This window comes from Tinamus guttatus, unplaced genomic scaffold (genome assembly GCF_059628265.1).
Source record: "Tinamus guttatus ecotype Peru unplaced genomic scaffold, ASM5962826v1 Tinamus_guttatus_pri_ptg000004l, whole genome shotgun sequence".
NCBI lineage: Eukaryota > Metazoa > Chordata > Aves > Tinamiformes > Tinamidae > Tinamus > Tinamus guttatus.
In genome coordinates this window covers 4,906,703-4,933,372 of record NW_028288538.1, presented here as the reverse complement: position 1 = coordinate 4,933,372, position 26,670 = coordinate 4,906,703, and the positions used below count along the sequence as shown (strand labels likewise).

Here is a 26,670-nt window from a genome sequence, read left to right as displayed (position 1 = left end):
GTGTCTATGAAAGAAACTTCTTCCCTAACTGAATTTATTATCAAAACGCCCCTGAGGCTGGCATTTAATTTCAAATAGAGCTTAAGTAATCAGACATCTATGTCTGGGAGCTGTGAAAGTCTGGGGCCTGTTGTGTTGCAAGAGACAGCTATATCTTTAACATCAAAAATTAACTTAAAGTGCAGAGGAAAATGTCTTTCAAGCTAAAGAAAACTCTGATGCATTTATATATCCATATCAGAGTCTCGTCCAAGAAAGGAACTGTCCTTTTAAACCCTTATGTGGCAAATAGACCTGAGGGATGAGGACAGCATAAAGGATCAGACTGCAAGGACTAGTCCTCCTCGCCTGAGCCCTCTCATCATCCTCACTGTGGCAATGATCCCGTTTGTCCAGTGGGAAGAAGAGCAGATCTTGGCTCAGAATGGGAACAAGATGCTTTGGGATTTTTTGCCTTTCAGTACACACACTACAAATTCTGCTTAATTCTTTGTATCAGAAGCAGCAATGAACAAATAGGCAGTGCTCAGGAAAGGTCACAAAGAGGTGCTCTGATCTGAGCACTTTATATAGAAGGGAACCTAAGGCACAATGACAGAGCTGAGGGGACACAAGCAAAGGAATCATTTTGCCCATCAGATCCTCAGGACTCCTGCTTCTGAATTCAGAAGAAGCATGGAAATAGGGTACTTCAAAAATTCCTCCTGCTGCATCTTTTTGCATGTTTTAAACACAATGTATCAAACAGGCAGGTAAGCATCCATGAACCTTGAAATAAAGAGGCATCTGGTTAAGGACTGAACAGGTGTTGCAAATATGCTCGCACAGTTGTTGAGGCTGTTCAATATACCCATGTTTTGGAGACACCATTTTTTTGTTTTTATTTCAGGAGGACATTTTCTATCTGGGATGCTGAGCGCATAGTGGGAAGGAGGGGAAGCAGTGGGAAGAGGTGTATTTTAAGCTGCAGTTTTCCTACGAGCCAAAGTCAAGTCGATTAAGGATTAAAATTGTTTATTTGTTATTTTCTAAAAGCTTTTCTCATTTGCATGATGGGTTGGTGGTCTCAGACGAGTCTGTTATTCCTGATGCTGTATCTTCCTCACATTAAAAAAGGAAGAAAATGGTTCCTACAGACATTATTTCTTAGAATAATGCCCAGGAGACCAAATAGCCTAAGTGTGAGGGTGTTCTCATTTCCCAAGAATTGCTCAAGACCTCCCAGGTTAGATCAGCTCTATGCACATGGGAATGAGGCACTGGAAACTTGCTCAGAGGTGATCTCTGTTTTACCTAAAATTACATAATACTCATAGTCACATATGATCTTAGAATTTGTGAGTAGTTAATCTGGGCCCTTATAAATCACATTCCAGTGCATTTTCTGCAGGAGTAAACTGGGATTTATAAACAAAAAGAAGAAAAAGAAAATTCTCTGATAAGTATCAAGGAGGAGAAGATGAGAAGTGTGTTTCTCACCGTAAAGGGGATATGTTGTACTGGTTTCCTAAGCAGAGAACTCTCTTTGACTTCAAATGACATCACTGTGTTTGAGTGAATTAAAATATGCTTTGGCCTGAAGACATGTTTCTTAGCAATAGGCTACACCATCGCAGCAAGCGTTAGAACTGGTGTCTTAGAAGAGTAGCTCTTCTAAAATGCCTTTTCCCACCAGCTGGGGATCTGCTCCTGAAGAACAAAGGAAGCAAATTACAGCTGGTCCCTAAAGACGGATAGCTGGCATTTCCTCCCACTTGTGCCTCCACCAAGGCAAAAATAGCTTGTGTTCAGGAGGCATCACACACAGATGAGGATTCAAACCGTCCTCAGAAGCAGGATGCTTTTCTGCCACAGGACTGTTTCTCAGAGATCACTGAGATGCCACATTTGTGACTCTTATAGGCTTGATGCAGTAATATATGGATCTCCAAGTACTTTGGATTTTTGTAGGACACCTCTCGGTGGAACAGCTGAGCTTGTCCGCTCAAGGAATAAAGTGCTTATGAAGCTGCATTCCCACAGCCAGATGGGATCTGGGACTGTCTCCCTTAGCTGAGAACTTTGCTTTTCAAATCCTGTCTAGGTAAATTACCTTTCCAGGGCTGGGTATTTCCTTTTTGGAGGTTCCTTGGGAGGATCCTAAGGGGAATTGACTAACTTCTTAATGGTTCGATCAGACAAGGAGGAAGGAAACATGTACTGGTCCAGTGGGAGGCACCACTTGAGGCAGCCAGCATCCTGCAATTCTTCCAAGTCGGTGAATCATAGCACTTTAACTCTCTTTCAAGGGCAAACTTCTTCCTTTCAGAGAGGGCCAAGGTAGCAAAGACAAGGCCTAAAATAGTCCCAGCCAACATTTGGCTTTGAAAACAATTTCAAAGAGTCACTGCCTATTGCTAGGAAGAAGTCCAGCCTTGATCTAGATGAATAGGACAAAGGAAGCCTCTTTGAGTCTAAAATCTTGGAAATCAGAACCACTTCAAAAAATGAAAATTAGTTATAAGATTTCCTCAATGTCTGTGTACAACTCTGTGGAAATGCACAAAAAAAAATAAGGCTTGCCTTTTCTTCTTGTTGGAGATTAAAATTCATCTGAAATCTACCAAATTTCATGTTTATATTATACTATACTATACCATACTATATTATACCATACCTTACCATACCACCCAAATACTGTAGATAAAAACATATAGCTAATGGGAAGAACTTAAAAAAGTCAGGTGGTAGGAGCTTAGGGTTACAATTCAGATGCCAGAACTAGGAAAAGGTCTCCATTTGGTCCGAGCTGTTCATAAGAGGTAATGTGTAAGGTTACTTTGAGTTCAACTCTAGTGTCTACTCACAAAGTGACAAGTAGGAGCCGAGGAGACAAATGAGCAGAGACTCATGCCTTGTTCTTAGAGAGGCTGCTTGTTTCTTAGCAGAGTCACACCAACATTTCTCCTAAGATAGAATCCAGATTCTTCTATTCTTGACTAGTTATATCCTCTGGTAAGGTTTTGTAAAGGCTTTCTTCCTTCCCTAGACTCCTGTATTAGTGATAATTGATCAATTGATTCAAGACAAAAAAAAAAAAAAAAAGTTGAGCTGTGTTTCTGGCAGAAGTCACTGTGAACCGAAAGCTTTTTATACAAAAAGATGTTTGGAAGTGTATTATGGAAGAGCAGGAATGATAGCATTCTCTTTCTGAAAAAAGGAGGAATATAAATCTCAAAGATTTGGTTCCATTTCCTTGCAGATGTTACTGATAATATGAGTTAATAAAATCAAAAGATTAATAAGAGTCAAATACACTTCCCTGCATTTATGCTGCTTGTATAACATTTTGCAAATTAACCCATGTCAGCAGTAAAAGTAGTGAGGTTTTGCTACAAACCTGAACTGTCTGGCATTCAAACACTACCCCACTGTGCCACAGGATGCAACAGTAAATTAAAATCTATGCATTAAAAACAGAGAGAAAAATGGTTGACATCAGAAGCATTTTTCTATAGCAATGTCCATATGAAATTGAAATAACTATTCAAGATAAATGGCTAATCCTCATTAATATGACCCTCATGGGAATTAAAAATTATTCTATATGAGTAGGAAGAGATTTTTCATTCTTTTAAAATAATTGTTTAAAAAATACTCCAGCCCAAATTATGGACGTCAAGCCTACAAAATGTTATTTTTAAACATCAAGCTGTTTTCTTTTACTTAGAGAGAAGCCAAGGAATAAACTGCTAAATATAGTTTATATGTTGGAAACAGTGACACAACCTTCATTCTCTTGGTGCTGTAAAATATGTAACTTTAAATATAAATTTTACAGAACAGTATTTTGCTCGACAGAGATTTCATTTCACTGAGTGAATCACATTAATAACACTTAGCTTATATAGTGCTTTTCATCTGTGGATCTCCCAGCACTTTACAAAACGTAAATTCATTACCAATATTTTACAGAGATGCAATAAAGGGATTTGCTAAGGTTATGCAGTGAATTAGTGGCATAGCTGCCAAAAGGAATGAAGTCCCAAAATCTTGGTACCTGGTAGAACATTTCGATCTGCACATTAATTGTTTTTTCGTTGTTCTTTCAGCATGTGTCTGTGGAAAAGCATCCTCAGAATTTAATTTATGGTCAAATAAACCAAGTCAGGTAGCAAGCAGTATTTTGTGATCCAACTACATAATATTCATGTGCTGTATTTATATTGTAATGGCTGCATGGACAACTGAGAAAGCTAGGCATGGAATTTTGCATGCCACTCTGCGGAACAGACCTTGCCAAAGGAACTTGCATTTGAACAAGGCAAGGAATCGGAAGGTAGAAATACACACTCAGCATGTCACAAGACTCCAACTGAGTTGTCCTCAGATTTAATTTTTTGTAGGTTATCTTGGGAATGAACAGCTTGGTAGAAAGACAAATGAGAGAGAAAGAAGAGATAGAGCAAGAGGCTGGATATAGAAAGGGTCCAAATAAAACAAATATAAACAACAGAGGAATTGCCCAGAGTGAAACACAAACCATGGTCATAGGTTTCTGCAGGAACTTCTCTGGCATGAATACCAAGACAGCATTTGCACCCACCTCTAGCATGGGGTTTGTTGCACCCTAATGGGTAGGGATAAATAGAAAATATAACAGATAAAGAAATTCTTCAGGAGAAGTCCTTTGAACCATTTCTAGAAACCCCTCCCCAGGTAGCTCTTTGGTGGATGTGGGGGCAAAAGCTGATGGACCTATCCCAACTAAATATATTCTGCAAAGGTTGACAGTCTCCAGAATGAATGGCTTAGTATTTTCCACCTGAAACTGCATTCTTTTTAAAGTATTTGGAGAACAAACAAACAAACAAACAAACAAAAACTTAAACAGTGTAAGTACGATATCTGGTAAACCTAAGAGGTAATATTGAGCTTAGCTTCTTAGATTTGAAAAAGAAAGATCTCTTCTTCAGGTGTCTTTCTAAGTTTTGAACTTTAATAATCAAAGGATTGGATTATGGCTTCTCTACACCCCAGTGACACTGAGGTAAATGTGGGGAAGTATCTAATTTAGAGGAGAAACACTAGATTTGGGTGAATGTAATTGAGAAGAAAATCTGTCTGAAAAGCCACGTGTCTAAACACACCTGCATCTATTCCCAGAATTCGCGAAGACAAAAAAAAAATAAAAAGCTTTCTGATACTTCATTTACAGTCTTTTAGCAGCACAATAAAACCCTACATATCATGTTCCAGACTGATGCGGAGTGGTGACTCTACACATAAGTAGAATTAATTAGATCATTGATTCACACCAGTTGAAAATCTGGCCTTATGTCCTACAGCACATGTCAATGTTATTATGCAAACAACAAGATTTGCTTAACAAAAATATAACTCTGGTCTTTTCAGGTATCACTGATACTTGATTGTTTCAAGTATTGGCTTTCTGACAGGGTTTGGAATTAAGCCATTTTTATTAATTTAGTTATTTTTGCTGATATAAAAGGTCGTCTATCATGTTAATGATGTATTGGTCTGTGGTACTACCGAACAATAATTACAGAATGTTCCTAATAGTAAATCATTTGTCACAATCAGACTCACTACAACAACCTTTTGTTGAGCAATGGCATACATTAGGTGAATAGCAATACACCTTTATGCTTACCAATTAAAGGATCCCACACATACAGAATTTACATGAAGTCCAGATTGAAGTATCATGAATTATGAACTGCTGCTTGCAAAATCTTGCTAGGTATATAACTTGCTGCTAATGCTTTACTTGTCAAATCATTTATATGTATCTTCTCAAGTATAATTGGAGCTTCAGACAGATTTACCCGTCTGTCAAATCAGAAGTGTTTGGAAAATTTCAGAGGATGGGGACACAAATAAATATTTAAAAGACCAGCTAATCTATTCAGAATGCAAATATGTCCTGTCACGCTGTTGCTCAATTCAGACCGTGCTAGTATTTCTTCTTCTTTTATCAGCTTGGTAAAAATAGTAGAAGGATTTTATGTTAGGAAAGAGATTTCTGAACTCCAATGTCAGCTAGTACCAGTATTACTGGTCAGTCAGGTATCATTTGATCACGTTCTGCTGGAATTTATTTATTTTTATTTTTTCTCATCTGTTGAATGTCGCACAGCAACAATGCAGAGGAGATACTTCTAATACTTAATTGTTCTTATAGATTTGCCCCATTAAACTATATGATAAAGAAGGAATAGGGACCTTAAAACGAGCACTGAACCTCAAATAAATATAAGAATCTCTGTTTGGGAAAATTCTTCCGTGTGGTTTTATGGTTTTATCATTTTACCTGTCCTTAAGCTCCACTACTCAGAACAGACTTATTCCCTATTTCAGTAAGGGAGATCTACCAAAGACTTTTCCATGTCAAACTGTTGAGTCTTCCACCCTACCACTAAATGAGCCAGTGAGGGACACCAAAAAGACACAGAAAAGGCAAAGAAAGCAAGAAGCCGAGCTGCCAACCGGGCTCCCAACTCCACCCAAACGCCTCAATTTTCACTGCCAGGGCTCTGCAAGGCCACACGCCGCATTGGGAGCAGCACAGGGACAACCAAGGAGTAATTAAACCTCTTATTGCTTTGCATGGCTGAGTAGTTTTCATAACAGCGCTGCGCAAAACTTGAGATTCACAGATTTTTATATAAGCTCCTCAACGTTTCTGCTTCCCCTCTCTCTCTCCTTTTTTAATTTCAGCCTTTGGAATAAACTTTACTGTGAACTGCTGGGAATAAGAGGATTTGAGCAGGCAAATGCTAAGATGATTGTTCATTAAACCCAATGACTTTGAAACTGCCTCTGTGTCAATTAAAATAAAAACTGTCAAATGCTTTAAAAAAGCAGCTTTGTATAATAGGAACTCTGTGGAGTTTATTGGCAAAGAGAACCGTTGTGGGAGGAAAATAATATGTTGTACTTAGGAATGTTGTCCCAGTCTCTCCTGATACATCCTCAGGAAAGAAAATTGTATATAACATGTATATCAACATACGTGCACATGCTTGCTGGACAGCAAAACAAAGAGGGTTTCTGGCCTTTTACATCTGTTTTTCCAGTGCTTTCTTTCTTTTTTTCTTTTTCTTTTTTTTTTTTTTTCCCAAGCTAACAATTAGGATTAATTGTCAACTTATAAACCACCGGGTTTTGTTTTGTTTTGTTTTTAACTGGATGCAGATTTAACACTTCGTATAAGTTAAAAATGCCGTTTTGTTACAGTAGCCAACAAATCCGACAGGGGATCTTCACACCTGCATGTCAAGTGTCAGACATAAAATAGCTGTAAAACGAGACAATAAAAACCGTGTCACTGTATGATTCTGACAGCCCTCTTGCCCAGCAATTAAAGAGCCTTCAGGACAATTAGCAAAATTGAAATCAGGTTTAAGAAGAAAGCAGGGATAGGTGTGTTGGATGTTATGGAAGAGCCATCCTGCTATAAATACCCTTCTTCCTCTGCGGCTTGTGGCCATTTCTGCACATTGGGAGAAACAGAGGCCAAGTGGAGTAAGCTGGTCCCTTTGGAAGAAACAACTTGGGTCCTCAAGAGGGCAGGGAGGAGAAGGGAGGGGAAAAAACCTTTTCTTAAAAGGAAGAAAATTCAAATGTCGCCTCCCCCCATGCCCATGCACACCACCCACCCCTTCCCAGTGCTCTGTCCAGAAGAAAAATCCCTCAGCCGCAATGGTTGTTTTTATTAAATTCTCCTCAATAAAAAGCTCAGGCAGGATTTATTAGGTACTCAGGGCGGACGTTTAGTATTTCGCCAGTTATTAAGTGAAAATCAATAGAAAGCAAAGAAAATGGAAGTCACTGCACTGTTAGCACGCTGTTGTCGCCCAGATATTATGTCGGCTGTCTTGTAGATTCATGACAGACGAAAGCGGCCGGGAGAGAACTCTTTCTGCTTACATTGCAGGAGCCAAAGTGGGGTTATTCATTAGATCAGGCAGCTGGCCAGATGGATTTCCAGTTCAGTTTTACCATTTATCTTAAAAACGCCTGTATCGAGTGAGAAAGAACACTGATATTATGTGATATCGATGGCAGCTTTATGTATCTAAATCAGGATTTATTGTTATTTTGTTCTGAAGACCTTTTTTTCTCAAGAAATACCATTTCACTGGAAGAAAATAATAGCTAAAACCTTGTCAAAGATAACCTTTCATGTTGTTCGTGCACCGCTGGCTGTAAAACAAATAGAACCCAGGGTATAAATAGGTTTAACCACATCCTTACAAATCATTCCCTCTAGGATTTTCCTTCTTTCTTTTTACTTTTTTTTTTTTTTTTAATGCCACCAATGTGGGTCTTGGTCATTAGTTGTTTTTCTTGCCAGTAATTTAGCTATAAATAATGTCAGCATTTGTTTTAATTGCATTAAAAAGTATTAGAAGTTTTATGTCTGTCCCTGGAAGGCCAGAGCAGAAGGATTTTTTCAGTGGGTGGGTTAGGAGAAGAATTTTGGGGAGTTTTTTTGTCTTTTGCTTTTTTTAAAGCCTCCCTCTCTGTTACCCAACTTTTCACCCAGATCATCACAACAGAAGCAACAACAGCTGTTCTATCATATAAAAAATGTGTTTTTAAGGGAGAGAAGACCAGATCTCAGAAAGAGATTAGCTCCTAGTTAGGCATCTCCAGGAAGCGTGCAGCTTTTCAGAAGTTCTCCTCATTCAGCAAATTCCATTTTCCCCAGATTGTTGAGCCCTTTTGCAAGGAGGAGTGATTTATCCTTGCCCTGATCAGGAATGGAGTTTGGCCTGAAAAATCTTCTCCCTTGCAAGAAGGTGACTGAAATGGCTGCAGCACAAAGCGCTCCTCACCTGCCCAAAACACTGGTTTTTCCCCCATGTAAATAGATGCTTCGTTCAGCAATCTTCGGCTCGGCAGCTGCTGATAGTGCCAGGTCTAATTAACAGCGCAGACCAACACGGTGGCAATCCCAGCATTTGCCATTTTCCCACCGAATGTTTTTCACTTGCTGGCTGACAGCTAAAACCCTGCATTCAATAACTTCATACCCCAGGAGTCAGAAATGGAATAAAACAAAACCCATGTTGCCAGTCTTTAAATTATCTTTAAATTATTTGTGAACACCAGGGTGAGGATGAATGTCCTGTAAGGTAAGAGGGAAGACGTGGGCACCCGTGGATGTCCCAGTTGAACTGAAAAAGGCCCAACAGGGCACACGAAGCGGCTTGGGATATCCGCCACCTCGGACCATCCTTATGCACCGATGTTTTTTTTGTTTTTTTGCTCCCATGAGGGTCCCTGTGCAAGACTCCTGCTGCAACTGCAGTGACTGCAAACACAACTCACTGTGGGTCATGCTTCAAAGAGTGCGAAGCACAGGAAAAAATAAAATCAGACAAAATTCAAGCGAGTGAGTGTAGAAAGATGTAAATAGCCTCTCTGCTCTGGCAGGAAGGAGGGGAGTGCGTTGCTTTTACAGTTTTTTCCTCTTTTCCTTCAGAGGGTGTCAGCCCGTCATCGTTGTGCCGGACAGCTTCCCTAGATCAGATATTTTTCTGGAATCTTTGAGTTTTGGATTCCCTTTGAACCCGCTGTGCCACGGGAAGAGGAAGCCATTCCCGTGCAGATGGCGTCGCGCGAGCGTGTTCTTCCCATGCCCACAGCCCCGCTATTGTTATCCAGTTCTGCCTTTGATTTCCCACTGAATCCCGGCCACCTCCACCGTGAAGACGGAGCGGCAAAAGTGGGAGATTTTTCTCATCTGCAAAGTTTTGCTGCCTTCTCTTCAGAAAATCTTTCAAATACAGGGCAGAGAAAACCTTTAATTGGTGGGTATGTTAATTTTTCTGTTTAGAGAGGCTTCTTCATGCTGCAACATCCTCCTTTCAGAGTCACTTAAGCTTAAACTGGACACCGTGAAAACCAATTTCTAGGGAAGGCCCCTGAAACTGTTCCAGCAAAATGCAACATTCACGCTCAAATTATTCTAAAAAAACTCTGCTTTTGTAGCTGCTGTATGTATTTTGCTAGAGACCCTGGCTGAAGTCCTCACCAATAAGAAGATACAGCAGAGACCTGTGTTGGACCAGTGTCATAGCCGAGGTTAGAGCTGCAGACTCATAGTGGCAGATTTAGAGGCAATTCTACAAAATGCTCCTCAGTTTATTTGCATTCACCATTACTCAAAACACATTTTTAATTAGCAAAGGCTCGCATGAAATAAAACCGACCAACCAACCAATTCTCTTGTCATGTTTAAATATCTGTTTTGCTTGGTTTCTCCTAGGGACTTGAATTTGTGTCCCCCAGCTGAGTTTCACAAGCACAAGATATTAGTTACTCTGTGATGGAAACACCTTTCTCTCCTTTTGGCTGAAATAACATTTAATGGTCAGATGACTCCTGAGGTAGCATTTGATGCAATCACAAATGTTTTGCCAAACCATTTCAACATCTGCAAAATTATATTTTTTCCTTATTTTGTTAAGAAAAAAATATTCTATTGCCTTTTATTTCTTGCTAACTCTCTTCAGTGTCATCTTCTATAGCACTGGTAAATCTGTATCTGGTAATTCTGTAACTGAGACATCTTTGCCACAAAAAGATAACTTGCCCACATATACTTTATGTTTTATGAATTTGTAATCTCTCTTCTTAAATTTGTGTTTACCATGAAGCTCAGGCAAATGAAGCGCATCCCATTTTAATCAAGGTGGGAATTTTGTTCTCCCCTAGGGAAGTATTACATATAGCTTTTCTTTCAGAAAAAATAGTTGTGGTTTTTTTCACGTAAGACATACAAAACCAGATTTTCCGATATTTTGCAGCTTCCTAGCTCTTAGGTGATGTTGAGCTTTTAAGAGTGCTTTGCCCTGTGAGCATCCATGGGACAGACAGATCGCAGGCTGTCCTCTGCTTCTCTCCTTTGATGCCGTGTTCAGAGCCACTCCAACTTCTTTCCTCCTCACATTTGCACCTCTGTGGCTTGCAAAGACAACCAGACTAATGCTGCAAACTCTACCAGGAGGCCTGGTAGTCTGTGTAGTGTTGGCCGGAGTTTTCCGCATCAGTCCCTGGGCACATAAAACTAATGGCATCTCTCCAAGATGAACTCAAAAGCCAGATGAAGTTTTCTTCTTTTTTCCTCTCCCCCCACTTCTCCCAGCCAGTTTCCTCACTAGTTTTCTCAGTGAGAACACCAAGAAAAAATAAAAAAATGCTAACACCCGATTTGATTAGATCAAGGCTCGCTTTTCCTTTCTTTCTTTTTTTTTTTTTTGAGAATTGTTAATAAAATCACACTTCTAAAAAAAAAACAGGATGGAATGTAAATGCTGCACTAATTTAATTACACTTTGGCGCTGGGAGACACTAATGTAAATATTCTGGTGAGGAGGCCTAAGACACTTGAAGTAATTACTTAAAGGCTTCCTTTCAAAGAATCTCCCCCTTTTTATTAAATGCCTTTTAACATTAGCACTTTCTTCCTGACAAATTAAATGAAATTTCATTACTCTCCCTGACTTAATGGCATGAGGCTGCCGGCTGCGGGTGCGAGTTAACCCTCTCCGGCCGCTCCGTGCGTCTCCTCGTGGGAACATCCTCCCTCCTGCCACCGTCTTCCCACCACTGCCCTGGCTTTGCGCTCAGGGCTCTTTGCAGCCCCCAGTTGTATCTAGACACGGCTGCAATTTCTCCTGGTTTCTGCAAGTGCAGGCTGGGAACAGAGCCCATGGGAGTGTTAAGAGAATTGCCCATAAAACTCATGTCCTTTAGGGGGCTTTTTTTTTGGTAAAACTGATAGAGATCTGATTTATTCTTATTTATTTTGATCACTGCGCCTGGTGGCCTAGGAGTCCAGCATTTCCGGACACTTCAAAACTTCTGAAACATTTGGGGACCACAGGCGCCTTTGGCACCAGCAGGAACAGACACATAAATAAACGGCAGAGAAGCACATTTCCTAATCAGCTTTTATGTGCGCAGATTTACTTTTTGGTCAAGGTCCACTAGGCAAGTCCATTTTGAAACCTTTTTTTTTTGCTTTCCTCCTCCTCGCTGATTTCCCCATAAAGTAAATAAGAGCCAGGCCAGGTGTCTATCTCCCGTTTTATTTACACATCCACATAATACCCCCAAGTGCCACCGGGTCAGCCTCCTGGCATGTGGCCTGGTGCCAGCCTCGGTGCCATGCTGTTCATGTGCCCTCCCCAGGGTAACAGGAGCAGAGCTTTTAAAATACTTGTGAGATCAGGCGCTCGTGAGCTGGCCAAGCCAGCCGGGAGGCCGTGAAACACCCGTGATGGTGGGTGCCTCTTAAAGTGCTCCCTGAGGTGCAGAGCGCCCTGGGTGCTCATAGGCCTCCCCAGAGGCTGATGTGGGGCCTGCACTGATTTCATCCCTCCTTGATGTCTCAGAGACCTCCTGACGCAGCCAGGGTGATGCTGGAGCCATCTTTTCTCCTTCCTTTTCCCTGCAGTTTTAAGATTACCAAGGGACCATCTGAGGATGGTCCCTCAACCCTACCGCACGTTGTTTCTTCCTATGGCATCTTCTTTTCCCTCTAATGCATTATCACTATATGTGTTATCACCAGGATGCTCTTGTAGGGCAGTAGGTACAAGCAGAGCAGAAATTTGGGGCTGGTCATTGCAACATAACAGCGCTGCTACCTCCCGGCTGACATTCACGGCCAGGGTTCAAGCACGTCAGCAAACTCCTGCTGCTCCAGCCCCGTTGAGAAGCTGGCCTTACATATAAATAGATAAAAGAGCTCAGCTGCCACCTCCAAATCAATCCTGTCCTGCCCGTTGAAGCTGCCAGCAACGGAGGAAATTTATGCTGGTTTTAGTAATGGCTTTAAAAAGTTCTTTGATGAAAAATTACCTCTGGGTCTGCCTCTTCTGAGCCTGCTTCGTTCATAGGACATGAGTTAGGGATGCCAAGTTCCATCTTATCGCAGATGTCCTTTTTCAGAACGCGGCGTATTAGGAACCGAAAACGAGGACCTTGCAGACTCAAGTTCACATGGAACATTTTTTTTGGCAGGGTCCGTAGGTCAGCCTATAAAGAAAGAAAATATCTCTGTTTTCTTCTGCGGAGTTATCAGATTTTTGCAAAGAGCGCTTTCTCCTCTTGTGAGGTCCAGGTAAAAGTTCACCCATTCCCTGGCTGCTTGCTTCTGACAAACAAAAATTAAGGACCTGAAAATAACTATTTTATCTGAAAAAATGCTAAACATCCCAAAACAAACATTCAACTGCGCTGCTGCCAAATTCCACAAGTAGAAGAGCTGCAGGCGGAGACAGCTCATGTCTCGCTGGGGAATAATGGGTAAAGTTTGGCCAGCTGCCCCGTCCAGGCCTTCGGGGACTCGCAATCCAATTGCAGTGTCTTAGCGGATGTGAATTTCAAGGTTACACCTGGGTGTTCAAGGGCAGGGCCAAGTGTAATCGGCACTTAGATCATAGATTAATCTTATTTGCCATCTATTAGGTTTGATTCCTGCTTCCCGCTCTCCCTCCCTAAAGCCAGGATTATTGTGATAGTTTAAGATAATGGATTCTAACGGAAGAAAGGTCACGCAGGCATTGAGATTTGGAACCTTAAGATAATATGATTAATCTAAAAGCTTCTTTCGAAAAGGGGAGGGGATACTCTCATAAGTTTAATTGAGGGGAGAGAGAGAGGAAGAGAGGGATGGAATTAGCAACATGAAAAGGAGGAGTGAAGGATCCTACTTTTTGTCAACTGTAATTAATTAACATAGCAAAGAAAGAGTTCTCATTCATTTTCAAGCTGAGAAACCATAATATCTTTTTTTTTCTAAAATCTCTAAAACTGGTATTTACTTCATTTTTAAATGCTTATTTAGAATCCTTAATTGCTAGTAAATATGCATATTGATTTTCACAGATACATACATTACAAATGTAAAAGATGTGGAGCACACACAGACATAACACATATAAATTCGTACACTGAGGTATGAAAATTGCTATATAAATGAGGTATTCTTGTATCAGGTGCTTGGCTTTTATGGATACTGTAAGAAAACTCTACAATGGAGAAATAGATTGTAATAAGTTTATAGAAGAAACCAAAATGTTCTGGGGACTGTAGAGGGAGATTCGCTGTCCCAAAGAACCAGCAGTATTATATTGCTGTATAGTATTACATAATAAAACCTTTCCTTAGTAGTTTATATTGCTTGAGATTATCAAATAAAGGAGTTTAAGAAAAAAGAAATAACTTCTTTATTATACATGCTATTTATTTATTTATTTGGACATTAGGACAATGGAACATAAAAAATCAAATCATATCCTTATGCTCTGCACATAGAGTTTCAATACCACAGGAATTATTTAAAATATTTTTGAAGAAATGTCTGTCATATTTCTGTTTCATTTTCTAAATCATAAAAACATTACTCATAAGATTTATAAACATCCACCAAATGCCTATAAATGTATTACAGGCACAAAGCAGAATTGTTATCATCAGCCATGTAAATACTATGACCCTAGCCACCCACAGACTAAAAATAATAAAAGTCAAATACTTGTTAACTGAGTCTTGGTTCTGAGATCTTTCAGGTGCCCAAGATCAATCCTCACTGATTATGTGGACTAGAATTTCCCCCTCCTCGTCAAAAGAAAAGAAATAAGGGCGATATTCACACAGCACTAATCCCACTACATGAGACTTTAGGCAACACCCTGAACACATAGTTTCATAGTTTTGTGGAAAAAAAGAAAAAAAAAAAAGAACTATAATTAGGAATACCATAGTATTTCTTTACAAGGAAGAATTAAAGCGTGTTTTGTCCTGGTGGCTTCTGCTAGATGGATTTAGAAATCTTCAGTAGCGTACCCAGGGCCTTTGCAGATCAGTTTCATAATTTGAGCATCCTCAAACAGTCCCACTTGCTCTTGTTGCATGGTCATTGCTTGCACCCAATGCATGGGTCACCCCTTGTACGGGTGCAGAATGAGGCTCCTTCCACCATCCCTGCACTTCCAGGAGCGCAATGTCCGCAAGCAGCGTGCTTGCAGCCCTCCACTTTAATTAGTCACTTCAGGAGGGGATTTTGTCCCTTTTCACCATATATTCTCCCAGATCCTACAAGAAAACAAGGATAGAAGTCCCTTTCTCCCTGACCTTGCAGTCTTACTGAGAACTGCTGGCTGGCTTATTCCTAGAAACTCAAGAACCAAACCAAGTGTTACTGCCGCTGTGGCTGAAGGGTAATGTAATTAGAACTTGAGCTACGACTGCTTAATACAACCTGTAATAATAATATATGTCTATCATCATTCAGAGCTATTCTAAGACTTGAAACAGTATTAAAAGCCATAGGAAATAATTAGTCGTGAAGAGGAATCATGAGTTTCAGGGTGCAGTATTCACACAAGGACCAGCTACAGATGGCTTTAAAAATGACTGTCTCCAGCATATGCCATTGCTGAGAGATCATCTCTGGATAAGTTAATATAAGAAAAGATAAAAATCCCTGGAATGGATTAAGCTATATATTAAGCTATATAATGCTGTGGATCACTGAGGTTAGGATATTAAACCGAGGGTAGAGTGAGGGAGAATATAGCACTTAAGAGCTGAAAGTGGGCATGCACAAGTCAATTGGCTGCTGCAGTTTTTACACTTATTTTGTGAAAAAGTGAATTTTTACCAGCTTATATTGCACTGTAAAGTGCTTTAGGATAGCATCTTGAGGAGGAAACAGTGACAGACTCCCCTGAGAATATATCAACTAGAGAAGCTGAAGCTGTTGGGTGGATATGGACCTGCAGTTAAGGGGGAGTTATATATTTTTCAGAGAAACAGAATAGCAATATGGAGATATGGATTGGTCAAGACTAATGATGGATAGCAACACAGATCAGTTGGGAACTCAATGTCCTTATGGCATACTTTGCAAGGAAAGATATTAATGCACAGTTAATTGAGCATAAAAAAAATTGAGAGACTCTGTTGTTCATTACATTTCTAATTTTCCTCCACTGGAATGTCATACTTCTCATAGTATTTTAACCATTGTCTTATTAGATCCTCCCAGAGACTGCTTTCAGAGAATGAATGAAAAGAAAAATAAATACCTTGACACATTTTACTAATAGAAATCCACGGGAAAAAAACAAAACAAAACAAAACAAAACAAAAAAACACTTCTGTGAGGGTGCAAGAAGGGAAGAAGGGAGAGAAGATATTCAGAAATTTCCTTAAATCTACCACTGGAGTTGGTTTCAGACTGAAGGGCCTGTTTCTCTAAAATACAGTGGTACCAGCAAAGCCAAGCACTTAAAAGCACATGGTTAACATCAAGTTCACGGACAGTTCCACTAACTTCAGCAAAAAGGTAAAGATGTTGATTTCTACTTTGTTGTGTCAGTACCTAAAATTCAAGTGCTTTAAAAGAAGAGGTCTCCACTTATCTCTCACTGAATCAGACCTTCTGTTTCCAAGAGGAGGGCATTTCAGCCTGTGGCTTTGAGCTTCAAGTTCAAACAACCCCAAAAGCTCAAAAGCGAAATGCCAAAATATCTCTTACTTTGCCTTTTTCTTTCTTTCTTTCTTTTTTTTTTTTTTTAACAGTTTTTGCTACAGCCAGATTGATTCAAAACATCTGTGACTATAGATCTGAACTGAGTGGCCACTTGCTCAAGAACCATAAAGGGGACTTGAATGTAACACTCAGGGCACAGATGATTGTGGGACTGGGCTCCCTCTTCCCCCAGTGCCCCAGCATTAGAAAAATTATATGACAGTTTTTCCACTTATTGGTAGAGAAGATGCAAATCCTGTCCATGACAGGGGTCCTCTGCTATTACACAAAAACACATTAACACCCAGTAAGTTTCTAAGTATTTTGTCTCTCTCATCCTCAGGGCAGAACTGTGATTTTCTAACCCCTGAAAGGTTTAATATGCAGGTGGCTTCAAAACAGAAATCAAAATCAGACAAGATTTCATGATAGAAATTACTGGAATATTTGACAAGTTATTTTTCAGTGTGAAGAAAGTAAAAAAGGAAAATGACCATTTTTAGCATAGAAAATGCCAAGTTCTCTCTCTTCTTTAAATTCATAGGCGCTCTGCATGCCCAGACCCAGACGTTTACACAGATATATACATGCTCCCAGTGAGGACTTTTTCCTACACACCACAGAACAGAGATGTACATGGAAGTGTTGGACTCCATTTCCTCTTGTCTCTCCAGATCTTTAAGAACTGCTCTCCCAAGACAACTACCTGAATGTTTTCAATCAACTCAGTGGATAATTCCTTAGGAGAATATTTCCCCCCTTCTCCTTCATTCAGCCGCTGGGCTGCTGTATGTTTTTCACCTTCCTTGGAACTAGTTGTCAGTTCTCTTGAGCCTCTCCAGAGAAAAAAGACTCTGCCTAATATATGATGTGCTTATTCATCCCAGACGTAGGGCATATCATTCTCGAATGACTGACAAGCGTTCTAAAATGAAGAGAGCTCCAAGTGTGCTCTAATAGTGATGGGAAGCATTTCTAGTCAAACATAAAGCAAATTAATGTGAGCCCCCACTGCACCTTTAATCTGGAAATGTCATAAAGTAATAAGCGGAGTGACCCTGGCAATGTCTAAGGTTGGATTTCAATAGATTTACATCTTAAAGGGCAACTACTTATTTTTAAGTAGTAGGGACCAAATTCAGAGCCCCTCTTCCACCAGCACAAATCTGGAGGGACTCCACCAATAGAGGAGAAGATGATCTTATTTTTTAAGCCTTCATGACAATAATGATTTTCTCTAAACCAGTGGCCAGGTTCCCCTCCAAAAAAACCCAGTCCCCTTGATACCTTTCATTAGCTTCAGAAGGGGCAGACTCTGCCTTGCATGTCTCATTTCAAACTAGTTTTGATTAGGAGTATATTTAATTAACACATCCTTTTGATTAGCATTCAGAATGAAAATCTGTTTTGTACAGTTCCCAGATCAGAAGATTCAATAATAGAGATAAAAAGCAATAGAATACAGGCCATATCCCAGGGCAGAAGCAGCAGGGTTTTTGTTTTGTTTTGTTTCATAGAAATTAAGATATCAATCTTGATTTGGACATCTGGTTATGGTAGTAATATTATAATTCCCAGATAAATAAATAGTGAGTCAATTTAAAAAAAAAGAAAAGAAAAGAAAAGAAAGAAAGAAAAAGAACACTCAAAGCAATGACATTTGAGGAAATTCTTAAAATCCTGAATAATCAAACCCCCACACAAACATATATATATTGGGAAGACAAGCCATTTGCCCCTGTTCTCAGTTGTCATTTTGAACCCTTCTTTTTTTCCTATCTCCTTAGGACTATTTACAACGGAGAAGACCAAGGAGCATATCCAGTAATGAAATTCAATATTCTCTGAACATCTCCTCTGGGTACAGCACTACTTGGTGCTTTATGCTGAGCAAGAAATGGACATTCAGTGGGAGGAGGGTTACAAATATAGGCAGCCAGAAGCTATCTTCATAGAGTTCCATACTGTCCTTATGATCCATGCCAGGGGGTTAGTCCAGACTAGCAGATGCCGAAAGGCTCAGGTCTTATATTCAAATCTGCACCCTGGTTGAGGTGATGCTGCACATTTAGATGGAGCCATCCCTGCCTGTAGGACATAACCATGGAGGAAACTTTCATCCTCACCACAGCGGATATCCTCTCTGATAAATACACATTTTTTCTCCCAGTAGGAACCCACAGTGAGTTCAGCTGAATGCACCTGTGGCTCATGATAGCAAAGCCCAGAGCAAAACACGGGGCAGAGCAAAAACAGCATTGCCACACAGTTCCAGCTCCCGCAAAGGCAGAGCTCTGCCATAGCAGGCAAGCTGTGTTCAGGAGACTGAAACTCAGGAAGCATTAAAAACTTAGCACAATTCAACATTTTACACCAAGATATTCTGTTAAAGATATCTGTTTACTTCTATGCTGAAAAAAATAATAATAAAGATGCATTAATCCCCTAGTCCACATGCCATTTTCTCTAAAACACAGAAAAATTTCAGGAAAAGGTTGAAAAAAGAAAGGGAAAAATGGGCTACCAGGATAGGATGTATCATTGTATTTGGGTGTTTTTACTCAACACAGGACTATATTTCCTTTTAAGTCATTCCAGGTTTTTTAACATTCCAGGGGGAAAAGATGGAAGGAGGGACAGAAGGAGGAGAGGAGAGGAGAGGAGAGGAGAGGAGAGGAGAGGAGAGGAGAGGAGAGGAGAGGAGAGGAGAGGAGAGGAGAGGAGAGGAGAGGAGAGGAGAGGAGAGGAGAGGAGAGGAGAGGAGAGGAGAGGAGAGGAGAGGAGAGGAGAAGGAAATTTGGGATAATAGGTTTTTCCCTAGGGTCCCAAATAAAGACAGCTTTGTAGTATTCCAGTAGGTATATGAGCCAGATATAGTTTTGCTTCTTGAAATTCCACTCACAGGTCCCACACCAGCAAGGAGGTGGAAAGACAAAGCTGTGCAAAAGCATTGGCAATCCCATGGCCAGAGGAATCAAAAGCAGACCCCTTGGAGCATGAGCCACAGACTGGAGATGGAGCCCCGAGGCTGTCACAGGGCACCTGACACTCCAAAGAGCCAGGGATATCTCCTGTGTAAATCAGCAGGATGTGCAAGGACCGTACACCTCTGGAAGGGTGGGGAAAACCGGACCCTGAAATGTTATGGTTTCCCCGAATGTAAAATGGGTTAATCATACATCCCTAACTCACAGGGGTGTTGTGAAGATTGATCAGTTAATGTTTGTACAGAGCTTCAGAAATGTAAAGTGCTATATAAATGCTAAGGATTATTATGTTCCACTCTTTCTCTGCAGCTGAACCCTTTGGGGAAAAGGAAGAAAAATCTATTAAAAAGTGCTACTTGCATTTTATGTCTCTGCTTCTTTTTCTCTTCTTTGATGCTTTTAGTAAACTCAGTAGAGGGGGGGGTTATAGGAGGAGTTCTTCCAAATGGATCTGTGGGCTCATGCTCATTCCTCTGCCTGTCTCCCTCACCAATAGCTATTCCCACACATACATATTTAAGGTGAGATTTGACATCCCTTAAAAATACCTACATATATTTTGCTTAGATTAGAAGTATAAGCAATCTGGCAGTGCCTTGGTTCAAACCTGAGCTTCCAGTGCAGGTCCCTAACCCAAGCTCTGCTTTCCGGAGCTGCAAGGCTCATGAGACAGGTCTTCTGCTTATGTCTTCGCACTCAGGTCTACCCAGAACTGGCCTCAGAAGCACAAAGCCTCTGCGGCTTCTCATCTGCTTCAGAGAGATGAGAGGGCATGAACCCAAGCTCTTAATTTCTCCTCATCATGATCTGATTTTTTTTTTTTTTTTGGTGTAGGATTTTACATCATTTTGATTTATTTTAATTTGTTTTCTGAAGGAACAGTGAATGCTGAGGAACATGTTTATCCCTGTGAGAAGAGGTGTCTAGCTCATAAATCAAGTAGCTGTTAGCTCCCATCTGTGAGTCCTAAGTTTAGGTTTCATGGGGGAAGACACCCTCAGTTTTTTGAGGTATGGTGGAAAGAAACAAAAAGCAACCTGTCCTGCCAAGCCCAAGAGTATCTGCAGAGTACTCAGAGCAAATACTTTCTCTCCTCTCAAGCAAGATAATATGACTATAACTGAAGGAAACTTGTTCCAGATTTAAAGCTTCTGCTTGTTACGTAAAATCTTTAAATCATACAAACATGTGGTGGCTGTAGGTAGACATGAATGGTACAATGACCATGAACACATCATGCAGGAGGGTTGTTTCCTTCCTTGAGATCATCCACTCCAAAGCCACAGGCTCACAGAGAACATCACTCCATGTGCATGCACACACTGCATGCAGCACGCACTGCCATCCCTAGCACTTTGGATTAGACCATTAATACATTGACACCACTGGAAACATCCCTGTCAACCACCAGTCACAGTAACCCTTGTAGGTGCAAAGCTGATTAAGTCATTTACAATCATACAAGGAACCAGTGACTAAATACAACCAGCTGGCACTCATGTACACATCAATCCTGGTGTATGGCAGCCACCATACACTTCCTGAAAAGACATGAAATAAAGCAAAACCCAGGAAAAAGATCTGCAAATCAGGGTGGAATTGGGGGTGGGAATTAAGCTCTCATTTGCAATAGCAATTGAATCACAAGACTTACAAAAATAAGTAAATTGAAAGAAAGACAAAACTGCAACACAAATAGTCTCAATAGCAAAATTTGGCCAAAATTGATGTTGATGCAACAAGATTTTAATAAAGGAATGGACCATTTTTTGAGCAATACCCCCTCTCAACTAAAATCCTGTGCAAGTAAGAGCTTTATTATCTATGATTTCTTGGCAGCCACTAGAGGAAAGGTCACTTAATAAAGTGCATTTATTCCTCATTGCAGGAAAACAGTATGTCTTCTCTGTGTTCATTATTTACTAAATTGTCTTCATTTTTTTCCTCACCTGCCAGGGTTTTGGCTATATGAAAAGAACAATATTATCAAATGATGCCAGATATTTCCAGCAAGGAACAGAATTGGTCAAACAAAGTCAGTTCACAGATGTCAAGAGAGTGAAAATCGTAGTGGTGCTAAATAATTTGTCTTCAGATAAAAATGCAGGATTGGAAAAGGGCTGAGTTTAAATAAGCTGTGAAAGAGGCATAAACTGTGTAAGCAGTTAACATGAATGATAAAAGCTAAAATGAGAGTTCAAAAAGTTAAAAAGAGAAGCCATTTTAAAATTAAGCCATGGCATTAGTGTGGGATTTTCTGATCTTGCAGAAACAAGACACCTGACCAAAGCGCAATTCCAGATGTGCATTTTCTTCTTCAGGATCAGAATCCAAACTTCTTGTTAGCCTAGTGAATCACTGAAAATAACAGAGACAAAATTAGCCAAATTAGCCATTATTCATTGTGCAATTCTCAAAAATGCGTGTAAAAAGCACAAAAACTCAACATTTTTTAGGATGTTAAGTATCTATCCACTTCTTTAAAAGTCTGATATATTATGCATATATATAATCAGATATCGTAGTCCTTTTTACAGTTTTTTTTCTTCCACATGCTTTCCAACTTCATTTTTGCACATCTGAATCACAGCCTTCTCCCTAGAAAAAAGGATACGTCCCCTCTCTTCATAGTGACAAGTTCATATATGAGCATAGTGATGGGACTAAACTCTGGACTAGGACTGGAGGGATATTTTACAAAGATTGTCCATAATTCACTATGCATCAGCATCTACACAAGTTTCTCTCTTGATTTTAAACACCTTGACTGAGAAAGGATAGACAGAAGTTAGGGATGCACCTATAGTGCACAGCTAAGCCTCTAGTGTGTTAGTATGAACTGAATAACTTGAACTGAATGACTTGAACAACTCCTTCAGTTGAAGTTTATTAAAACCAGCCAACAGACCGTCTGATTGCTAAGATGATTCCCTGTGTAATATCTCCTTGTAAAAAAAATACTGCATTTATCTGCTGGACATCTAAGTAGCATGCATGTATGTGTTAGTGTGCATGAGTGTCCCTTCGAATCTCTTCTCTGCATTTATTAGACAGCAGGAAGTAATCCCCTCATGGCACAGCCAAATATAAATTGTGAAAACTCTTTAAAGCAAACAGTAGCATGCAAAGCAAATTCCTATAAAAAGCAGGTCCTTGATATAAAATTTGCTAAATTCTTCAGAAAGCAAAGATGTTTAGCCTTTTATCCCCATTTGGAGCAATGGTGGTTCTCCCTCTTTTTTACCTTCATCCACCCTTTCTTCTTCTCCCCGCAGCCCACAGATATACACAACCATGCTTTGCCATTTGGTCTTGTGCCTTATAGTCCTAACACATCACAGTGGCCTTCTGAAATGTGTTTATTCTGTGTCCTTTGAGCAGCCAGCATTTTTATATATTGTTATCACATGCCCATCATGCTCATTGTCACTTCTGACCACCACAATACTCATAGAGTGTCCTATGTTAAGTCACAATGCGCAGGATTTCTTTAAGCTGCCATGGAAACAAGTCCTAATGCTTTATGGCAACGTAGAGGTGGAACATAACCAGATTGCTTGCTTTTTCTTATTTACTTTCCCCTCACTTCACTAAGCATCTATATGAGCCTATTTTGGGTACTTAGACTCGCTGTTTGCTTCCAGTAGTACAAATTATCTGCATAACTTGTTCTGATCACATATTTTTTATTATTGGATAATAATCTGCTGCCTTAATTTTATGTATTTGAAAGAGAAACCAACTATAATCCAAGTCTGCTGGAAGACTTACTACAAATAAAAACAATACCAAAAATAGAAAAATCATAGAATCATTAAGGTTGGAAAGGACGTCTAGAGATCATCTAGTTCAACCCGCCTGCACATGCAGGGTCACCTAGAGCATGGGGCACAGGACTGCATCCAAGCTGGTTTTGAAGATCTCCAGAGAAGGAGATTCCATGACTTCTCTTGGCAACCTACTCCAATGCTCTGTCACCCTCACTGTTAAAAAAAAAAATTTCCTTAAGTTCCTGTGGAACATGTCATATTACCAATAACAACTTGTGATACTTCACATCCAGGGCTGTGAAAAACTTAAACCTCTCAGGTGACATCATGCAATTTTCCCATTGCTTCCTGAATTCTCTAGAAGTGGGTGTAAAAGAAACCTAGTGGAAGAAGCAGCCCACAGTCATGGTGATACTGTGTAAGGGGACAGTCAGGGAAGAGTTGGTGCTTTTAATCGATAAATTTCTTTCTCCCCACCTCCAGGGTCTGCCTTGGTAACAGTTGCAGCCAAGAAGCCATTCCTCCCATCTGAGCTTCAAACACCGATATCAAGTCCCTTGATTTCTGCTCCACATTCAAAGGCAGGCAGGTTAGAATGGACATCACCCAAAATCATTGCTTTTTTAAGTTTAGCTTTTCTATTTTTAGTCAAAAGAAGCTGTCCAGCGAAGTGCAATTCTGGAGTCCAATCTCACAGTGATGAAAGCACAGAAAGGAAAGCATCGTTCATCGTGCATTTCCAGGAAGGGGCCTTTCCTACGTATGCTGGTGAGTACCTTGGCAATGTTGGCACCATCTTTCCTAGCTTATGAGTGGTCACTGTGGTGGTTCTCTTTTACAAGTGTGAGCAAGGAAACTCAAATTCTGCTATCCAAATCATGTCAAAGACTAGCTAGGTAAAATCCAAATACCTGGCACATATGTCAGATCTTGCTTGAGATCTCTATTCTACAAAGAAATAGTAATAGTTCCCAGCTTAGCCTAATAATCCAAAGCATAATTATTTTTTTTAAAAAAAGCACAAAAGGACTCCTAAATTGCAAGCCTCGCTTATCATATGGTTAATGCTATCTTATGCTACGATTTTAGCAAGCCTTTCCCAATGGTCTACCAAATAAATACCATTCTTTGTTTCATCCAGATTGATCTTCAAATCAGTCTGCCCTCCACCCAGCTTCTATCTTCTAAAGGCACTAAATGTATCATTCCAGCACATTAGTGTAATTGCCTATAATAGAGATGTGCAGTTAGAGGTAATTTACATGCACATAAGCCTAACAGTGCCCTCACATACTCGTTGAGCATAAGGGATGGCAGGTAGAACCTTGCAAATGAGTTAGATGAACACTTTCTTTTATTATTCTCTATATATTTCTTAAAAAAAAAGAAACAAAAGGACAAAAGTGACGTCAACACCATCTGCAGGTACTTCTGCAAGGGGCCACATTTTGACAACACTTTTCAGTAACAGGAGAAGCTATCCTCACTGATCAGCGTAGTCGTGTTCACTTAGACCATAGGTAGAGGAGCATCATTGGACCAGTCCTCGCTAGAACAAGTATTGTCCTTCATGGATATATAAAGCAATCAGGATTGAAGAAACACGAAGACCACAATAACTACCAGATCTGACTGTCATGCACTTGCTCCACAATCCATTAAGCCAGACACACAAGATTCAATACAGTAAATAACTTCATATGATTTTCTGCATCAACATTTTCATAAAATTCTCGCTAATACTCTTGAGAACCCTTGACATTCCCAAGAATAACTGAATCTCAATGACCTGTCATGAATTGAAATTAAAGCTAGTCAGGAAATATTTGAGAGCTACTATTTCGATGGAAAATATTTTTTTAAAAAAATCTCTCTCACACATTTCCCATATGACTTTACCCCTATTTTTCTTAGCAAATATTAGGGCTGCTGATTCCCCCTATAGAAGTAGCTTGTGCAAGCGGTTAAAAAACTGTTCCCTCTTGAAAATAGGAATACGATTCCACTATTTCATGCAAGCAGAGATTTTATTCCTGAAAGTTTATTTTTGAAATGGGTAGAAATCGGACTTAAAATAATCCAAGCTGTTCATTTGGTATCTCAGCTTCTAGAATTCAAATTTTGTATATAGTTAATAATTCCGTTAGGTCATAGTACCTTATACTACTTATACATTTTCAACCTTCAGGTTAATTCTTTCATCCACTTCCCCATGCAATTTTCTGTGGCACACTCTTGGCTGCAGCATGCGTATGATAACATAGAATTTTGAAGCAAAGGAAACGATTATTAAATGATGAGTAAAAGCCCCGATTTTGACTTCAAACCTGACCAGATTTTACTTTCAGTGCCATGCAGAGGATCTACTCCATTGAGTCATGAAGCTGAAAATAAACCAAACCGAACATTTAAATTATGATTTTGTGCAGCTGAGATGCCTCTTTCATACCTCATTGAGCAATTTGCAATGTAAAACTGCTGCCATAGAAGATCCTCATTCAGTGATTTTTATACGGATCTTACTATTTAGGGAGAAGAAGCAGAAGAAACCAAGAGCCTGTTCTAGAGGAGGTGTAAGCCAGACTATTTTGCTGAGGACCCCGTCTGGAGTGTCAGATGCTTTTCTAACCAACCTTCTGAAACCACCCCATTTTCCTACATGTCCAAAATGATTTAAAAAGTTTCCTTACCTCTCGTTTTTAAACCACCTTCCTACCAGTAGGATTCTTGTGGCTGGAACTCCTCTCCCCTGTCCTTGTAGGAAATCCCTTATGCAGAATAGGATGAGCATGAAGGAAATCTTCACAAACTCTCTCCAGAGAGCAGCATCCAGCTCGTCATTCTGGAGGAGCAGGATGCTCGTCTTGGAGTTGCCCCTCCTCGTCAGCCCACCACAGAGAGACAAACCAACCCATCCCATATGGGGTGGACTATTGCAGGACTTCACACTGCTTCTAGAGAAATATGCTGGGCAGACGCTCCTTTACTCGTGGTTGCTCCAAGGAGCTCATTTTAGATATTCTCCATGCAGGCGAGGCTCAGTGGGAGGCTTCAGGCTCTGTGTTCGTGACTTTATTACCAACACACTTCCATCCTAAGCTTATTTCCTCCCCCTGTTCCTACAAGGAGACATAGCTATGGAAGAGACACTTTGGGCAGGGAGCTATGGCAGAAATGTGGATCTTGTCATCCCAGGGAGATGCAGATTCAAACATAGGTCTAGTGGATACTTTCCAAAGCAATAGGCTTTTTTTTTTTAATGGCATAGGTTTCATTTCATAAACTGAAATGCTTATATAAGTAATCATCGACTTTTAATCTGTATTAGTGGTATAAATGGATCAGACAGAAGCAA

At 40.1% G+C, this 26,670-nt stretch overlaps 1 long non-coding RNA gene across 1 annotated transcript; it reads right to left on the bottom strand.

Annotated features, from left to right (window-relative positions):
• Positions 1–7,695: 7,695 nt before the first annotated feature.
• Positions 7,696–26,164, bottom strand: LOC148596377 (uncharacterized). The gene is made up of 3 exons (XR_015914392.1): positions 26,006–26,164; positions 12,880–13,056; positions 7,696–8,022 (listed from the first exon to the last, which is right to left on the bottom strand). It is a non-coding gene; the product is annotated as an uncharacterized LOC148596377 (long non-coding RNA).
• Between the last annotated feature and the right edge of the window lie 506 nt (positions 26,165–26,670).